Genomic DNA, 17286 nt, shown 5'->3' with positions numbered 1-17286 from the left:
CCCGCCTGCCCCGACATGGGTCCCCTTATCTGAGCTGCTGCTCCTCCCGCCTGTCCGCTGCTCGCACCGCCGCTGGCCTGTCCGCAGCTCCTCACGTCACCGCTCCTCCCCCGCGCCATGTCCGCCGCTCCCTTACCTCAGCCGCCGCTCCTCCAGCCTGTCTGCTGCTCGAACCGCTGCTGGCCTGTCCGCTGCTCCTCACGTCACCGCTCCTCCCCCGCGCCATGTACGCCGCTCCTCATCGCGCTCCTGGACGCCGCTCCTCCCCGCGCTCCTGACGTGAGCACGCACGTCGCGGCCGGGGCTACTTCGGAGGGACTACTTTTTTTTTTACTGTAAATTTTTTAAATCACGTTTAAAAAAAAAAATTATATAGCCTATAACCATCTACACACCCTGACGATTCCAACGGTGTATCGGGTGTGTGGATTGGCGCTGTGGTTCCCGAGTTTACCCGCCTCAAAGGCTGAAAGTTCTTCCTTTATTATAGTAGTATAGATAGATGGGGAAGTCTGCATAGTGCTAAGTGCATTGGCAGTGGATTCCAGAGTTGCCCAGGCAGTGCTGCTGAGACAAGGCAATACTAGGAAAGAACACACGGGCCATCAGCATGGGGGCACACACCACACTTAGGAGCATCAACCTTGGCACCATTACCATGAGAGGGGGCATTCACATTTCATTTCGCCTACAGTGTCAAACTATGTTGTGCTTCTTTAATGTGTGTTTTTAGACTTTTGTGGAGTGGATAGCATTGTGGTTAAATATGTTTATTCCTGTGCTGGGCCAGTGACACTTTAATGGCAACCAGAGGAAGATGTGAGTGTTGCCCTCTACTGCCATATTTGCCAGTCTAAGTACTTTGAAATAAGCTTTCTAATTGATGGGTACCCACAGTGCACTAGTTTTTATGACATCATTTGTTGGCTTGTTTTTGGCTGGTTCACTATTCCTCATTTAAGGTTGACTAATATGTAGATGATTACTGTCTCATAAACACTTAAAAGAAATTCAAGAATAGAGGTGCACCCTCTCTATCGTATTTTACCACCAACATCAACACTTAACCTTAACTCTCACCCATGAAACTCTTCCACTAAGATACACCTAAGCAAAGTTACCGTCTGTAAACAACGTCAACCTCATACAATTTAACAAAGTACATTCGGAAATCCTTGGAAGTGTCAAATGTTATAAATATAGTCATAAAAACCAGGCACAAGTGATTGAGCACAGTAGCAAAAGTTAACTGAGCACCTTTCGACTGTTGAGTGCAGTATCGGAGACTAATCACGTTTTAAAGACATTTAAATATTGCCCATATATTATTATAGCCCCCACTTTGTAGACTGGGGCAGATGTTTTGTCTCCAACATCAAAACATTATTCTGTCTTATTTAAATGTAATTCAAATACTATAGAAATTATATTATACCTTGCTATGAAAATATTTTTTAGCCATTATTTCACTTGCAAAGTCATGTTACAACATAGGCACTGTTCTCATAGTCACAGTTATTTCAAGAGAGGACAGCGAATGTAGGAAAAAAACACCAAACGTTTTGCTTCTCTTTTTAACATCTGATACCGTGAACTTTATAGTGACACCTAGTGGCATATATACAGAATACAAGCGAGGAGCTTGAGAGTGCTGGTCCTTCTCCCCTGGATAATCTAAATCATGGGTACTCACAAACTTTCTCTCAGGGGCCAAATTTACAGTGTGGTTTGTGTCCGAGGGACGCACCGGTGGGGTCGGGGTCAGTGGGGCAGGGGGCGGGGCTAGAGCAACAAAAAGAACTGTGACCATGAGGTTGAACACAGGTCCCTGCAGCAGACGCCTTCGTCCACTGAACTGAACTACCAGACCCGGCATACACACCTCTCTCTCTCTCTCTCTCTCTCTCTCTCTCTCTCTCTCTCTCTCCTCCCTCTGTCTCCCTCCCTCTATCTATCTCTCTCTCTCTGCCTCCCTTCCTCCATCCCTCTATCTCCCTCTCTCCCTCCTGGTCTCCCCCTCTGTCTCACTCACTCTGACTGTCTCACTCCCTCTCACTCTCTCTCTCTCCCTCATTCTGACTCACTCCCTCTCCCTCTCTCTCCTTCCATCTCTCTCCTTCCCTCTCCCTCCCCTCTCCCTCCCTCTCCCTCCCTCTCCCTTCCTCTTCCTCCCTCTCCTTTCCCTCTCCTTTCCTCTCCTTCCCTCCCTCACCCTCTCCCTCCCTCACTCCCCTTCCCTCCTTCCCTCCCTCACTCCCCTTCCCACACTCCCCTTCCCTCTCTCCCTCCCTCACTCCCCTTCCCTCACTCCCCTTCCCTCACTCCCCTTCCCTCACTCCCCACTCCCCTTCCCTCACTCCACTTCCCTCACTCCCCTTCCCTCACTCCCCTTCCCTCACTCCCTTCCCTCACTCCCCTTCCCTCATTCCCTCCCTCCCTCCCTTCCCTCACTCCCTTCCCTGACTCCCTCCCCTCTCTCCCTCCCCTCCTTCCCTCTCCCTTTCCCTCACTCCCCTCCCCCTCCCCCTCCTTCCCCTATTCCCCCTCTCCTTCCCTCACCCCCTCCCCTCTCTCCCTCCCTTCCCTCTCTCCCTCTCTCCCTCCCTCCCCTTCCCTCTCTCCCCTCACTCCCCTTCCCTCCCTCCCTCCCCCCACTCCCCTCACTCCCCTTCCCTCACTCACCCCCCTTCCCTCACTCACCCCCCTTCCCTCACTCCCTCCCTCCCCTTCCCTCACTCCCCTTCCCTCACCCCCTCCCTCACTCCCTCCCCTCACTCCCCTTCTCTCACCCCTTCCCTCACCCCCTCCCTACTCCCTCCCTCACTCACTCCCTCACTCCCTCCCTTCCCTCACTCCCCTTCCCTTACTCTCTCACTCCCTTCCCTCACTCCCTCACTCACTGCCTCACTCACTCCCTCCCTCACTCCCTTCCCTCCCCCTTACTCCCTTCCCTCCCTTCCCTCACTCCCCTTCCCTCACTCCCTCACTACCTTCCCTCACTCCCCTTCCCTCACTCCGCTTCCCTCACTCCCTCACTCACTCACTCACTCCCTCACTCACTCCCTCACTCACTCCCTCACTCACTCCCTTTCCTCCCTCCCCTTCCTTCCCTCCCTTCCCTCACTCCCCTTCCCTCCCTCCCTTCCCTCACTAGCTTCCCTCACTCCGTCTCCCTCACTGCGTCTCCCTCACTCCGTCACCCTCCTCCCTCTGTCGCCCTCCTCCCTCTATCTGTCTCCCTTTCTCTGTCTCCATTTCTCTGTCTCCCTTTCCCTCCCTCCCTCTGTCACCCCACCCTGCCTGTGTGTCACCGGGCTGAGACAGCTTCCCCAGCCTGCTTCCCCAGCGCGCACAGACACACAGCCCCACCCGAGCACTTCACAGGTCTTTAACGAGACCATTTGCATGTTAATGGGACTTTGTGTCATTCCACCTCCTTTTACCGCCCCTGCAGCTCCATTCTGACCTCGCCGGAATGAATGGCCCGGCCCCCACAGAGCAGCAGAGTGTATGCAGACACTCTTTGAAAACACAGGTACGATGTCTCATGGTCCGCGGGCCGCCACGGAAGGCTTGCCGGGCCGCTGCTGGCCCGCGGGCCGTACTATGAGTACCCGTGATCTAAATCAACAATATGAACGGGCTAAAAAAATGCCAACTGCATCCAAAATTGAGTTGTTAGAGGGAAAAACGATTAGGTTTTTAACCCCTTCCATGCTGCCGTCGGCCATTGGCCGACGGCAGCACTACCTCGCTGGTGCTGCCAATGGCCGACGGGGCCCCGCCCGTTTTGCGGGAGTGCCGCACTTCCGCAAAATCGGCGGCGCATCCGAGGGGTTAAAAGAACCCTCAACCACCAACCTAGTTGGTGGCATGATTCATCATTGAGTTCCGACCTAGGGTGCTGAGTGCATCTTAGGTGTGCTTCGATGCCTGACTACAGCGCATCTGAATCTTTTTTTGGTTACAATTTGTGATAAAAGAGAGGCGGATTTTAAAAGTGTCTTCAGGAAACGCCTCCTATATAGGAGAATTTTAATGATGGGTACCTGTGACAGGGTTAAAAACGGAATGCGGATGTTTACGAGATATAGATGGTCTCATACATCCTACAACTGGTCTACATGTTTCAGTCAAATAGAGTCGATTATAATAACTTTTGTCAGGACCAAAAAGGGAAACGCCAAAGGAAACTTTGCCTTTGGTGATGTGAAAACACACACACTAAGGTGTGCTAAAACGTAACAAGTATTATCTCTATTTTCACGGTGAAACAGTAACTTACCGTTAACACCCAGCACGCACTACCTAGAGGAACAAAAGGTGACATCATAATCCAAGATCATTACTGTACATCAGGTATTTTTTATAATGCAGTCTACGATGTAAAACATCCATCACAACTAATCATAGGTGCAAGTGCATGCGCAAAGATCAATCATCCCAGCCACCAGTGATTTGGCTGGTCATCAGTGCTTTTGGAAAGCAAACCACAAAAGAGTCATCATTCTCAGTAAGTGAAAATGCACTTTTTTTTTAATTTCAGTAATTTTTTATTGAAAATTATATTTACATGGTGCAAAGGATATACAAGGGGAGTAACTGAGAAGAAAGAAGAGAAACAAACACGCCCCCGGGGGGGGGGGGGTTGGGATGGTCCAGTCGTCCGCTTTTCCTCTTGTGGCTTCTCTCGGCTTTGCCCCACCTGTTCGATTGTCTCTCGCGTGGCCCCACTCCCCTGGTGGCTTAGAAAGAGAGGATAAAGAGTGAAGAAGCACAGGGTAGGTCGGAATAGGCAGGGGTCGGTGTGTGCTGTGTAGTGGTCTCTGACTCAGTGGTGTCGCTTATGGTCCACTGCTGTGATTACGGTGGCTTGTGCGAGGACAGGTAGTTGTCTAGTGAGAGCCACATTTCGCACTTTTTCTGTGCCTTCAATGTGTGGTTGGTAGTTATGGTGTCTGCTCTCCTTAGGAAGGTAACCCAGTTGAACCAGGCTTTAAAGGTGGCTTTCGCTGTGTCCTTCCAGTTGTTCAGTACCGTCTTGACCGCCGCTGTCAGCAGGTGGTCAATCAGATCCCTGTCCTCTCTGGATTTGATTGATGGATCCATATACCCTAGGGCTAGGTAGTGGAAGTCAAGTAGTAGTGTAGCTCCTGTTATATCGTTGATTAGTGTGTTTATCGTGTTCCAGAATTTTTTGACCTTGGTGCAGTGGAAGAGGAGGTGTGCAAGGTCTCCTTTTTGTTTGTTACAGTTCCAGCAGGAGTCGTTTTCTCGGATGCCGAAGGAGGCGAGGCGGGCGGGGTCCAGTATGCCTTGTGTATCAACAAAATTTTTGTTTGGTCTAGGGTAGTGGATACCTTCCTTCTTGACGCGGAAGACCAGAGGTCGGTCTTTTCGTCCTCGCTGAGCTCCCGTCCTGTTAGTGTTTCCCAATAGGATGTGACCTTGTTGTTGAGTTTGGAGGATATGGGGCTCAGGGCTTTGTACAGGTGCGCTACTTGGTGACCTAGTCTGTTTAGGTTGACGGCGTATTGCAGGATTGAGGGTGTATGTTTGTTGATGTTTGCTTTGCTAATTGCGACTCTGATCTTCAAAAAGTTGTACAGCTCAGTGTTGTCTAGCTTGTGTTCTTCTTTGAGTGAGTCAAACGTGATCTGTGTTCCTCGGTGTTGGAGTTGGCTTACTGTGGTTATGCCATGTCTGTACCATGTGTGCATGTCTAATGTTCTGTTCCTGTACTTGATTCTGGGGTTGTGCCATATGGACTCCAGTTGGGTGTTTTTAACGCTTATGTCCAGTGACTAGTCTATCTTGAGAAGGTCCTTTCTCGTGTTCCTTAGGATGGGGTTGTGTTTGATTGCTGGGTGTTTGGTTGCAGTAAGAGGGCTATAGGTTCCATGCCCCCTAGCAGTCTTTTTTCTAGTGAGAGCCAGGCCGGGGTGTAGTCATTTCTGGGGGTGAGCCAGTATAGGCCTTGCTTTGCTATGCATGCTGTCTGGAATATTTTAAAGTTTGTTATGTTAAGGCCCCCCAGTCCTTTGGATAGTCTGAGCTTTTGTAGGCTGAGTCTGGGTTTTTCCCCCTCCATAGGAAGGTGTTAAGCAGCTTGTCAAGCTTTTTATGAAAGTCCGCCGTGTTGATCATCGGTAGCATGTTAAGCATGTAGTTCACTATTGGTGTGACCATCATCTTGATGGTCTCTACCCGCCCCCACCATGTGGTAAATTTGGGAGACCACCCCTCTAGCCTCTCTTTGATTTTGCGCAGTATTGCTTGTTCATTTTGGTCTAGTGTGGCGCGCAGATCTCTTTCGAATAGAAGGCCCAGGTACTTAATGGATTTCCTTTGCCAGGTCAGTCCTGATGTGCCTAGAACCGTTTTGGTGGTGTGGATATTTAGTGGTTTACATTCGGATTTCTCCCTATTTAGTTTATATCCTGACACTTGTGCGTACTGTTCTATAGTGTCCATGAGGGCCTTGATCGACTTCTCTGGATCCTCTGTCACAATAAGGACATCGTCTGCATAGGCTGCGAGCTTGAAGGTTTCCCCTCCTATCAGTATTCCCGTTATGTCTGTGTTTGTTCTTATCATGTTAAGTAATGGTTCTATTGCCAGGAGGAAAAGGGCCGGTGAGAGCGGGCATCCTTGTCTGGTGCCTCGTTCCAGGTCTAGTAGCTCTGACATGCCCCCATTTACAACCACTCGAGCTTTGGGTTCGTTATAGAAGGCCATGACCATCTTCCTGTAGTTAGGGCCCAGTCCGAATTTCTGCATGCACTGGTACAGGTATGGCCAAGACACTCTGTCGAATGCTTTCTCTGCATCTAGGGCTATCATGACCGCAGCGTTACTGCTCTTGGCGGCATGGTTTATTATGTGGCAGAGCAGTCTTGTATTGTCGTGGGGCATTCTGTTTTTCAGGTAGCCTACCTGCGAGCAGTGTATGAGTGTGGGCAGGAACATGTTGAGTCTGGTTGCTAGGATTTTAGCGTATATCTTGCAATCTACGCTTATGAGTGAGATTGGCCTATAGTTTTTGGGGTGCTGTGTGTCCTTGCCTTCTTTTGGTATGACGATGATGTTTGCTTCCGCCATTGTTGGTGTCATGCGCCCGTTATGTACGCAGTTTGTGAACACCTCTGTCATCATGGGTCTGATTATGGGTAGATAGTGTTGTAAAACTTGGCAGTGAACCCGTCTGGGCCCGGGGCTTCATTGTCTTTAAGGCTTTTAACTGCTCTTTCTATCTCCTCGCCTGTGATTTTTGAGTCAAGCATCTCCCTCTGGGTGTCGGTCAGTTCTGGTGTGATGATGTGTTTCAGGAGTTCCTTGCCTCCATCCATACCTAGTGTGGTGTCTCTTTTGTAGAGTTGTTCATAAAAGTCACTGAATGTGTTAAGTATCTCCTTGTTTGCTGTCTGTGATTTGTTGGTGTTGTCTCTGATAGCCGCTATCGAGTGTTGTTTCTGTCTACCCTTGATGTAGGACGCCAGTGCCTTCCCTGCTCTGTTTGCGGTGCAGAGATTGATTGATTTATATTTGTTGATCCAGGTGCCCGCCCTCTCGCTAAGGATCTTGTTTAGTTCATACTTCTTTTTTGTTAGGGTCGTGAGGGTGTTCCTGTCTTCTATGTTGGCTATGTGTCCTGTTTCAAGGTTTTTAATCTCATGTTCTAGGTCAGCTATTTTTTTTGTTCCTCTCTCTGTTTTGCCTTCCTTTAATGCTGAGTATTGTTCCTCTTATTGTTGCTTTTAGGGCGTCCCACAGGGAGTTTCTGTCTATTTCAGGTGTGTCGTTATTTGCGAAGTACTCTTTTATCGCTGTCTCTATTTCCGTGCTGGCTGACGTGTTTTTGAGCAGGCCATCGTCAAATCTCCACCTGCGTGTTGCCCTATCGTTGTGCTTTCCTGTCAGTGCAAGGCTGATGTGTGAGTGGTCTGAGATGGTCCTCGGTCCTATCTCTGTGTGGTCAATGAGGTGGGTGTGTGTGTCTGATATCAGGATATAGTCAATTCTGCTATAGGAGTTGTGTGGGGTGGAGTAGAAAGTGTACTCTCTGCCGTCCGGGTTTTGTAATCTCCACGGGTCTCTGAGATTTAGCTTTGTGCATAGGCTCTCCAGAACGTTCCCTTTCTGTGCTGTCTGGCTCTGTCTCTGGCTCTGGTTCATGTCCCCTGCTACTATTAGGAGTTCTCCCAGTAGGAGGGATCTCAGTTGTTTCCCAGCTTCTTCCCAGAATGCCCGGTCTTCGGTGTTTGGGCCGTAAATGTTTGCCACATGTATAGGCTCCTCCCCTCTTGCCAGGCTGGTAACTAGCACTCTGCCCTCAGTGTCCGCTTGTGAGTTTACTAGTGTGAGTTTCGATTTCTTACTTAGTAGCGTTATAACCCCATTCTTTTTATTTTGCGCGGGTGATCCTATTACCTCGCCTATCCAGCTGGCTTTTAGGCGGCCTATGTCTTCTGCTTCTAGTCTCGTTTCTTGTAGGACATAGATGTCGCTCTTAAGCTTAGCCATGTAGTCTAGGACTTTCCTCCTCTTCACTGGGTGGTTGAGACCCTTTACGTTCAGGGACACTATCTTGATGTCAGTGATTAGGTCGTACTGTTGGTTGTGTGTCATTTTGTGTGCTGTTTATCTGGCGGTTTCTCTGGCTGTGCTTTGTATGCAACATTATGTCTTGCTGTTCGTCTGCCCCTGTGTGTTGCTAGATGCCTATCTTCACTTCTGTGCTGAGAGTTCCCGTGGGTATGTACGGGTAGGTGATAGATACAGAAGGATAGAAAAAGAGATAGAAATAGAGACAGCCCATGTATGTGCTCCCCGCACCCCCCTCCCTCCACCTTGCCCCCCTCCCCTCCCACAACCCATCCCCCCCTTACTTGCGAATTGGGTGTGCGACGACAGAGTCCCTTTGCCCCGCATTGTCCCTGAGGCCATATTGCTGGTTCTTCATTTCTCCTCAGCCGTGGTCCATTTCTGATTCCGTCTGTATCTTTTCGTTCTTTGCTGTCTTTGAGGTAGCTCACTGTGAACCCTGCACTTTACTTAGTAATTTACCTACAAGCATTTCTTGTTGCACATGCATAAGAGAAAACGTGTGCGGTAACCTAAAGTCAGTTCCAACACTGACAGGTTTCTTTCGCATCCATTCTGAAGTCAGCGTTCCAAGTAGGGGGCCGTGACCTCTTTTTTTAAGAGCAATTTGTTTAGCATCAAAGTGTTATCACATATTTTTTTTTCTTTTTAAATGAACCTTTCCCAGGCAGAGAATTCTTGGTGTGAGTTGACTGAATTGGAACCCCTCAACAGCCAGGATAGCCTGACTCCAGTGGCATGGAGAGCATGGGACCCATGTCTGGGCATACCCGTCACACTCGTGGTGACCAATGCAAAAAGAACAATTGATGGACAGAATGCAGAACAATGTCATACATTCACCCCAGTACAGAGATCTAGGCCTAAATCCGTCGTTTTTTTTGCTCCCCATGCCATTCCAGTTTGAACCCAGCTATTTGCAAATCAGCCTTGACCCTGCGCCCAATGGGAACAGTCCAGCCTGAACTGCCAGGCCAGGTTCTCCCTGGACTGGAAACAAGCATCCTAGGGCCGGTTTTGGGGTTTCACCTCTCATCAGCCAGGATAGCCTGACTCCGGTGGCATGGGGAGCAAGGGACCCACGTCTGGGCATACCCATCCCACTCGGGTGATAAATGCAAAAATGTCATACATTCACCCCAGTACATAGATCTGGGCCTAAATCCATTGGTTTTTTGCTCCCCATGCCATTCCAGTTTGAACCGAGCCTTATGCAAATCAGTCTTGATCCTGCACCCAATGGGACTGGAAACAAGCATTCTACGACCGGTTTTGGGGTTTCACCCCTCATCAGAAATTGCTTTTTTCTAATGTGATATTTTACAGGTACACTGATATAGGCTAAGGTAGTAACCACACCTTTCACCTACATTTGCCCTGCCATTATACTACATAACTGTTCTTGGTACGGACCTCTTACCTAGTTAAGGTAATGACTAAATAACATGGGGGTTTCACCGAAAACTAGCCTCATTCATTATGCATGAGGATTCTTGGAATCTCAGCAGGACCCACCATCTCCTGCATAATAACTATGTAAGAGGGTCATACCTTCCGTCATCCTAGTCCGAAATGACACAGCAAGGTAGATCCCCTTAGGGTACCACTTTGGGTATATAAACACCATATCTTTGCTGAGGCAGGGAGAGGAGAAAAGGACTTCCATGCTGACATACTGACGCGAGACACTGAAGTTCCTGCACGCAGACACTCCTGCTCGCAGTGGTCTGACATCCCTCACTTGGTGTCCTGCTCAAGACCAAGACGGGTCCCACAGTCTCTCACTTCAGGTAACAGGCTTGGCTTTATCCTAGGGGGATTCTTGGCACCTACATACATGTTACGACACGCAGATACATCTAGATAGGTTTGCATTGTAGGAGTACGCATTTATTACTGTCATGTATTTTTATATTTGCCTGTATTCATTGTTTTAGCACTATGGTAGGAGTCTACCATCCTTTTATTCTATTGGTGCTGATAATCATTTATATCTGTTTCTGTCTTATGGTTGTTTCAGCACACCTATTTTACATTAGAATGACTATGGTTCAATAAATGCTTATTGAAAAATGTCTCCACCATTTATTCTGTGTATTCCTCTGAGACGGAGAGAGCAAAGGTGACTGAGCGAAAAGTACTGTACTGTTTCCATGATTTTGAGGGATCACGGTTGTCATGTTTGATAGTTGCCAAGAACTATTCTCTCTTTGGTAAGAGAAGTGTATAGTGGCACTGTGAGCTAGCAGGTATACAGGCTAACAGTCCCGGTCTGGGTGTCTGGAATCAGTCTGGGCACCAATCCTGCAGTGTATGTTGTCTAAACGCGCAGATCCTATATAGAGTTATAGGAACCACACAACATCATTGTCCACTGATGGCACATACGGATTCTAGAATTTCTACTGAAATGTGACATCCTGCAGCCTTCCAAAAGAGTATGGACACTAGAAGCCCTATTGGGGTTTTTGAACTTTGGAAGGCTGTACCTGCCAAAGTATGTTGAGCGGGATAACCCTTTCTATGAATTTTAGCACCTCCCTTTCTGTAAAAAAAACTAGATGGATGCTCACACAGGTATACGGCGTGGGTTTCAAGCAGACATGTTGGAGATTAACTATTTCCAAACCAAGAATGATAAATGAAACCCAGAACATCAGGCTACACCTATGTGCTATATAATGAGGGATAAACGACCCCCAATGACATATAAATCACATTTAAATTTCACTGAAATTCTCATGGGTGCAAATTGCTATCTGGAAGGAGAGACCCCTTATGCATGGTAGAAAGAACGATTTTAATAGTTTCTCCTGTACCTACATGAGAGGTAGCTACTAAAGAAATCATTTTTAAGGCTCATGTCCTACACCTACATTGGATACATTTGACCTCAATGCAAATGTCAATTGACTGAATACGATCCAACACTGAGAAACCAGGAATTCTAAAATATTGTGCAATAATGCAAACCCTTCATATGTGACCTTTACATAAAAAATGTTTTTTTTTCTTCAGGGATGGCTGGCCCTGCACAGCTACATTTGGCACTAAACAGAAGCAGAATGTTTCTGCTTCTCATATTTCAGTATAGATGGTGTTTCAAGATGAAGAGCTTTAAGTGCTAAAACTCAGAGTAAAGCGTTAAGCGACTTAGTGCACAAAAAACTGAACATCAAGCTTCCCTTTTAGCCTGAATTATCCAGTGACCATGGTATTTTTAAGCAAGCCGTGACTGCTAGAGTATTGGACATGGGATTGTTGTGGTACAGACTCTATATAAGGCTCAAATAGCACACTATAATTTGCTGAGTAGTGTACTATGTGGTTACACAATGTATGACCTGCTGCTTGAAAAATAAATGTATGTGCCTGATTTAATGTTCACTGCAAAGACTGAGGGCCTTCAAAAAAACATGAGTAAATACTCTACTAAAAAGGGCTCTGCAGACTCTGTGTTTGAAACTATGGAGGAGGGCTCCTCAAACTGGGTGAGTTGGTTCAGTAGAAGATTCGTGAAAAACTATAATTTGGACCTTCCTAAAAACCACCTGTTCCAGTTCTTCGGGTAGAAGGCACCTGTACAGTTATCCTGCCTGGTACCAAGAAAAAGAAAAAAAAGTGTCACATACTTAGCCTACCACCACTAGCTGGTACCAAGAAAAACAGAAAAGTCTTGATTTATCATATCAAGAAGCATTCTGTTCCCAATTATATTCAATGCCCCCGACCCCCAATGAATACGTCCCTCCATATCTGCATTCTGAAGTTACCTGCCAAGGTTTAAATTCCTTGGAAGCAGTACCCTCAAGATGCAGCCCAAAATGTGCACATAAAATAACTAAAGTTTGGAGTGGCCAGAAGAGGGGAGGGGAATTAAGTAGGAATCAGCAGGGAAGGAGCGATGACTCAATCAGCGATCTTACAAAGTCTACAAAACGTAATATTATAGTATTCCTATTACACGGTGAAACTCAATAATTCCCTATGGAAAGATTGGTGGTTATTCATCAGATTCTCAGTTTAAATCTTTAAACTTCGATATACCCCTGCATTTTCTTTGTTCACATCCTTTATTCTAAACAGTTCAAGTTTTCGTTTGAAGATTAGACTCATACCTTTTTAGCAAGAAACATGTTATAAGTGTATTGCTTTTCTCTAATAAGTTTGTTCCTCAATTCAAAGTAAATGCATAGCAAACATTATTCCCTGTGCTCACTGATTACGAATGATGTTCTTTTTACTCAAACGTTATAACAATTTTGACTTTTAGAATGTAATAGTATCGCCAGAGAGAAGCTTTCACTTAGAGGCATTTTTTCTTCTCAATTTACCCTACTATAACTTAGCAAAAATTGGTTTCACCATATTATTGCTTCACATGCGCACACCTTCCTAAAGTTCTTCACCAATCTGCTTGGAACACTAACGCCAACTCTGGACTGTCTCACTTGAAGTCATAGGAACCGAACGTGTCTTCAGAAGCGGCACAACAGGAGTTCCTCGACCGATTATTTAAAACCATCTAAATAATAAGTGGTGCGGTCAGGAAAGGGCTCCTTTATTTGTCATCATGACTCAATATGGTAGGTGAGATTTCCTTTCCTCGCAACATTTTGCCTTCTTCTGCGCTCACTTCTCATTTCAAGCAATGGAAGCTCTCAAAATGACTTGGCTGCAATAAAACAAATCTGTTTACAACAAACCAGGCATATTTTGTACAATGTGAGTATACTGGAATTCACTATAATAATAATGTAACCTCAAGGCATGATACCTCAAACAACACAGATTATTTGTTACCTCATAATATATTTTAACTAGCAAATTTCTGTGCCCTTGTGTTGTGTTTCCTGCCCCTAGATTTGTGTTGATATTTACAACTCCAGAATTCTACACCAGAAAGGTGTGCACGACCATATGGTAGCTTGCTGTATCTGGTATGGGCGAGATGGACTTTCTAAGAGCCACTCTTGACATTACCCCGAGAAGAGATCAACTCAGTTGAGGATATTGGAGGAGCAGCTGAGCCTACTTGCGGGTAAGCCCAGTGCCAGAGAATACTGAACAAGCATTGTCATTGGCACCATTGCAGGAAATTGCATCTGTGCAGGGGACTGCACTGTTGTTACAAGAATCTGCAACTTTGCAAGAGGAAACTGGAAGAAGCAAAGGATGTTTTTCTTCCCTCTGTTCCACACACTCCAAAGTCTAAAATGTCAATGCAGCACGGTTTAATGATTGCCCGTTGCCATCAAATTGATAGACATATTTGTCCACGTCTGTCCTACAACTGGGCTTTTGCAGCCAATTCTTCATTCCTAGTGTGGATTACAATTCTGATTATTATTTTGATGACTGTGCATGGGCACTATCCTCCACCAGATCACTCACATAACATCAAGGTCAACAGTATTCCAAAATATCATGTCCCTATACTTACAATGGTAAGGTCAAAAATATCAGAATTTTTTTTTGTTGACTCCAATACCGTCACAAATGTACAAAAATATCGATTTTTGAAAAATATAATTGGAGTTTAAAGTAGCAAATATTAAATATTGTAATATACAAATTTAATATAATGTAAATGAAGTAAATTACACTAATATTATTTATAAATATATAATTGTATATACCCACCCACACATATATATACAAACATATATATATATATATATATATATGTGTGTGTGTTTATATAAATATGTATATATAGTGTAACAATTAATAAAAACGTTTATTTTAAATTATATTACGTTTTAAATATTAATAATGTATTACTTTAAAAATAAACATATATATATATATATATATAAATACATACATATATATACATTTATATATATATGATTTAAATGTACCATTCCCACTCCAATGTGTACAACAGTAGGGAGAGTGTTGGACTTCGGAGGAGTTACATTAACTATTCCCACTCTAGTCTATGGGACCACTGCCTGCCCTTAAAAAATATTTCCTCCTTCGTTTGCAAAGGGGAAGGAGTCTCCTGGGGACCCATTCCCTTTTGTAACCCCATTACCACCCTATTGAAGAGGTTGGTAATTTGCGAGAGTTTTGCAACCGCAATTGCAGTCATAAAACATTTGTACGTGGGGTTGCGCTCGCTATTAGGAAGGGAACACCCCTTCCTAATAGCGAGTCGCAAAACCCTATTTTGCGTGTCGCAAACAAAGACGACTCGCAAAATAGGGTTTGTACATTCCCAATGCTGTTTTTGCATGCGCAAACGGGTTCGCGAACCCGTTTGCGCATGCAAAAATGGTCGTACATCTGGCCCTAAAAGGTTATAATTTTCATTTAACGAGCAAGATCAAACATACATATCCACCCAGTTCCATCTGACTTTGTAAACTCTTAAGTCACACATAGTGTCTTAATGCCCTTTAATGGAACTGCTCTCATTGCTCATCATAATTTTACTGCATGGCAAAAGTATGTGGCTGAAGAGATGTAGTTTAACATCTTTTCACAGTACAACAGATAGAAGAGATGCCTTCACCAGCTAATGATCCAAGTCTGTTACTGCTTATCATTTTATGGCGGTCTATGGCAAACATCTATGGAATGGTATGAGCTTATTCATAGCATCTGTGGCCTAGTGCTTTATGCAAAGTGTGAAAGAGGCAGAATGGGCAGTCTTAAGGTGAATTGAAGTCCCAGCAGTAAGAGATTGTCCCCAGGGTATCTACATGTATCTTTCAGTATATTGTGGAATAAATTTGGTTCCGATGTGTTTAATCATTGAGTCCAGTTACATGTAGTTTTTAATCTATTTACTCGTTGTTCCTGGGTCAATAGTTTTTTTGTCTTGTTAGTGTTTAGTTCATCTCAAATCGTTTTCTGAATGTCCTAACGTCATGAAATGGACTGTCATTTTTCTAGTCCAACACAAGGACAGAAAGATTTCCGAGGATCATAAGAATGATTCCCCTGAGTGGCTTCAGGAAAATAAAAAACACTTATGAGGATATTTCTATGAAGAATCCCAGCTGACCACTGGCAACTGGACCAGGACTGGACTTTGCTGTTGCCATCTGCCTGACATCCTTGGAGTCTCTAATTGCTCCCCTTGTGTCCTGTGACTTTAAAAAGTGTACTTTTGTTGCTTGGGGATCAAAAGAAGTTTGGGAACTTTCCTAATTCCAGGCCTTAGTGTGGGGCTAATCTGCTTGGTTTATCTGACCTGCGCTTTATTCCTGTCAGCCTCATATTTCGCCTAGGTCCCAGTCTACTGTGACCATTGATCACAGTGGCCGCTTTGTACTTCTTGGCGCTATTTTATCTTAACTCTTTAAAAACATATCTCAGGCTCCCCTCAGCAGATTTATGTCATTTTGGTGACATTTTGTTTATTCATTGTATTTTAATTTTATAAATCAGAGTGGGATTTGTGTCTTCGACTTTTTAACTCTCTTGGTACTTCTAAATGCTTTACTCATTTTCGTTATGGTAAGCCTTTCTGCTGTGTGATATATTTGTTCTAATCCATCAGCCATGTTTTGTTTGCATATGTTTTCAATTCAATTGAGTTTATAGAATTGCAATTTCTCCACTTGATTAAAACTAAGTATAAAGATTAATACCATTTGATAATGGATGTAAAATGAAATTTTCGTGATGTTCTAAAGGATCACTATATAATGATACATTAACTTTAGATGAATGAATGCGCAAGTGTGAGTGACCATTTAGGCGCGTTCTAGCATCAACTGATTGAAGGAGATATCATTGTTGTTTCAGGAATTTTGGACTATTTATTTTATTAAACACATTGTTAACTATTTTTCTATATGAATCTGTACTTTTGATACTAATGAAACACCTTTGTTATAGATTTGGATCTGGGTTTTCTATTCACTATTTTTATTGTTTGCCCATATATATATTTATAGCATAAGCTGTAACTGTCCGAGGCATATAGGTTATTTCTTGCACGTATGAGAAGGGTTATAAGTGACATATATTTTTTTGATAATCAAGTTTATTCGCATTTGAGATAGGGAAACAAACATAGACAGCATAACAGTGCACATTATAGCAAGCCCATCAATGGCAGACAACAGGAGACCTGGCCTAGATGTAATGCCCTCGGACAAACCATCTTGTGCAAACACAATATAACGACATTGGAGAAAAATAAACACCCAAATCAAGCCAATAGATTAAGCCACTTGCACTTTTAAAAAATTTCGGGACATCCCCGGGCCTCGAATTGGGGTTCCTCCTGGGCCATAAACCAGTCCACTCCCCGCCGCCACCTACGTATGGTAGGGGGTGTGGCTCGTGTCAAATCTGCTGCAATATCTTGCTTGGCCACTGCCACCGCAGTGCGCAAAAAGCCTGTATCGGCTCTAGAGCCATCCAGGCCATCAAATACTCCCAGGAGAAGCTTAAAGGGTCATGAGGGACCTGCCACCCCAGAGTCTGTATGAGCTCTAATTCCACTCCCGACCAGAATTGGGTGAGTCCAAGGCACAGCCAGACCATGTGGTAAAAATCGTCCGGGACGTGACCACATCATGTACAATCCGGGGATGGGCATAATCTTGCCCTGTGCAAGCGTGCAGGGTGTGATATGCCGTGTGAAGGTAATAAAGTTGGATGAGATGTAGCTTAGAGGAGGTCATCAGGGTTTTGGGAGCTAAAGGGTGTCTCGCCAGT

The 17286-nt window shown here is 45.1% G+C and overlaps 1 protein-coding gene across 2 annotated transcripts in view; it reads left to right on the top strand.

Moving 5' to 3' along the window:
- Nucleotides 1-17286, top strand: part of RAB27A (RAB27A, member RAS oncogene family) — a 533740-nt gene that overhangs the window by 6222 nt on the left and 510232 nt on the right. The window lies entirely within an intron of this gene.

The sequence above is a fragment of the Lissotriton helveticus genome, chromosome 3_2, assembly GCF_964261635.1.
Source record: "Lissotriton helveticus chromosome 3_2, aLisHel1.1, whole genome shotgun sequence".
NCBI lineage: Eukaryota > Metazoa > Chordata > Amphibia > Caudata > Salamandridae > Lissotriton > Lissotriton helveticus.
This window is presented reverse-complemented; position numbering and strand designations above follow the sequence as displayed.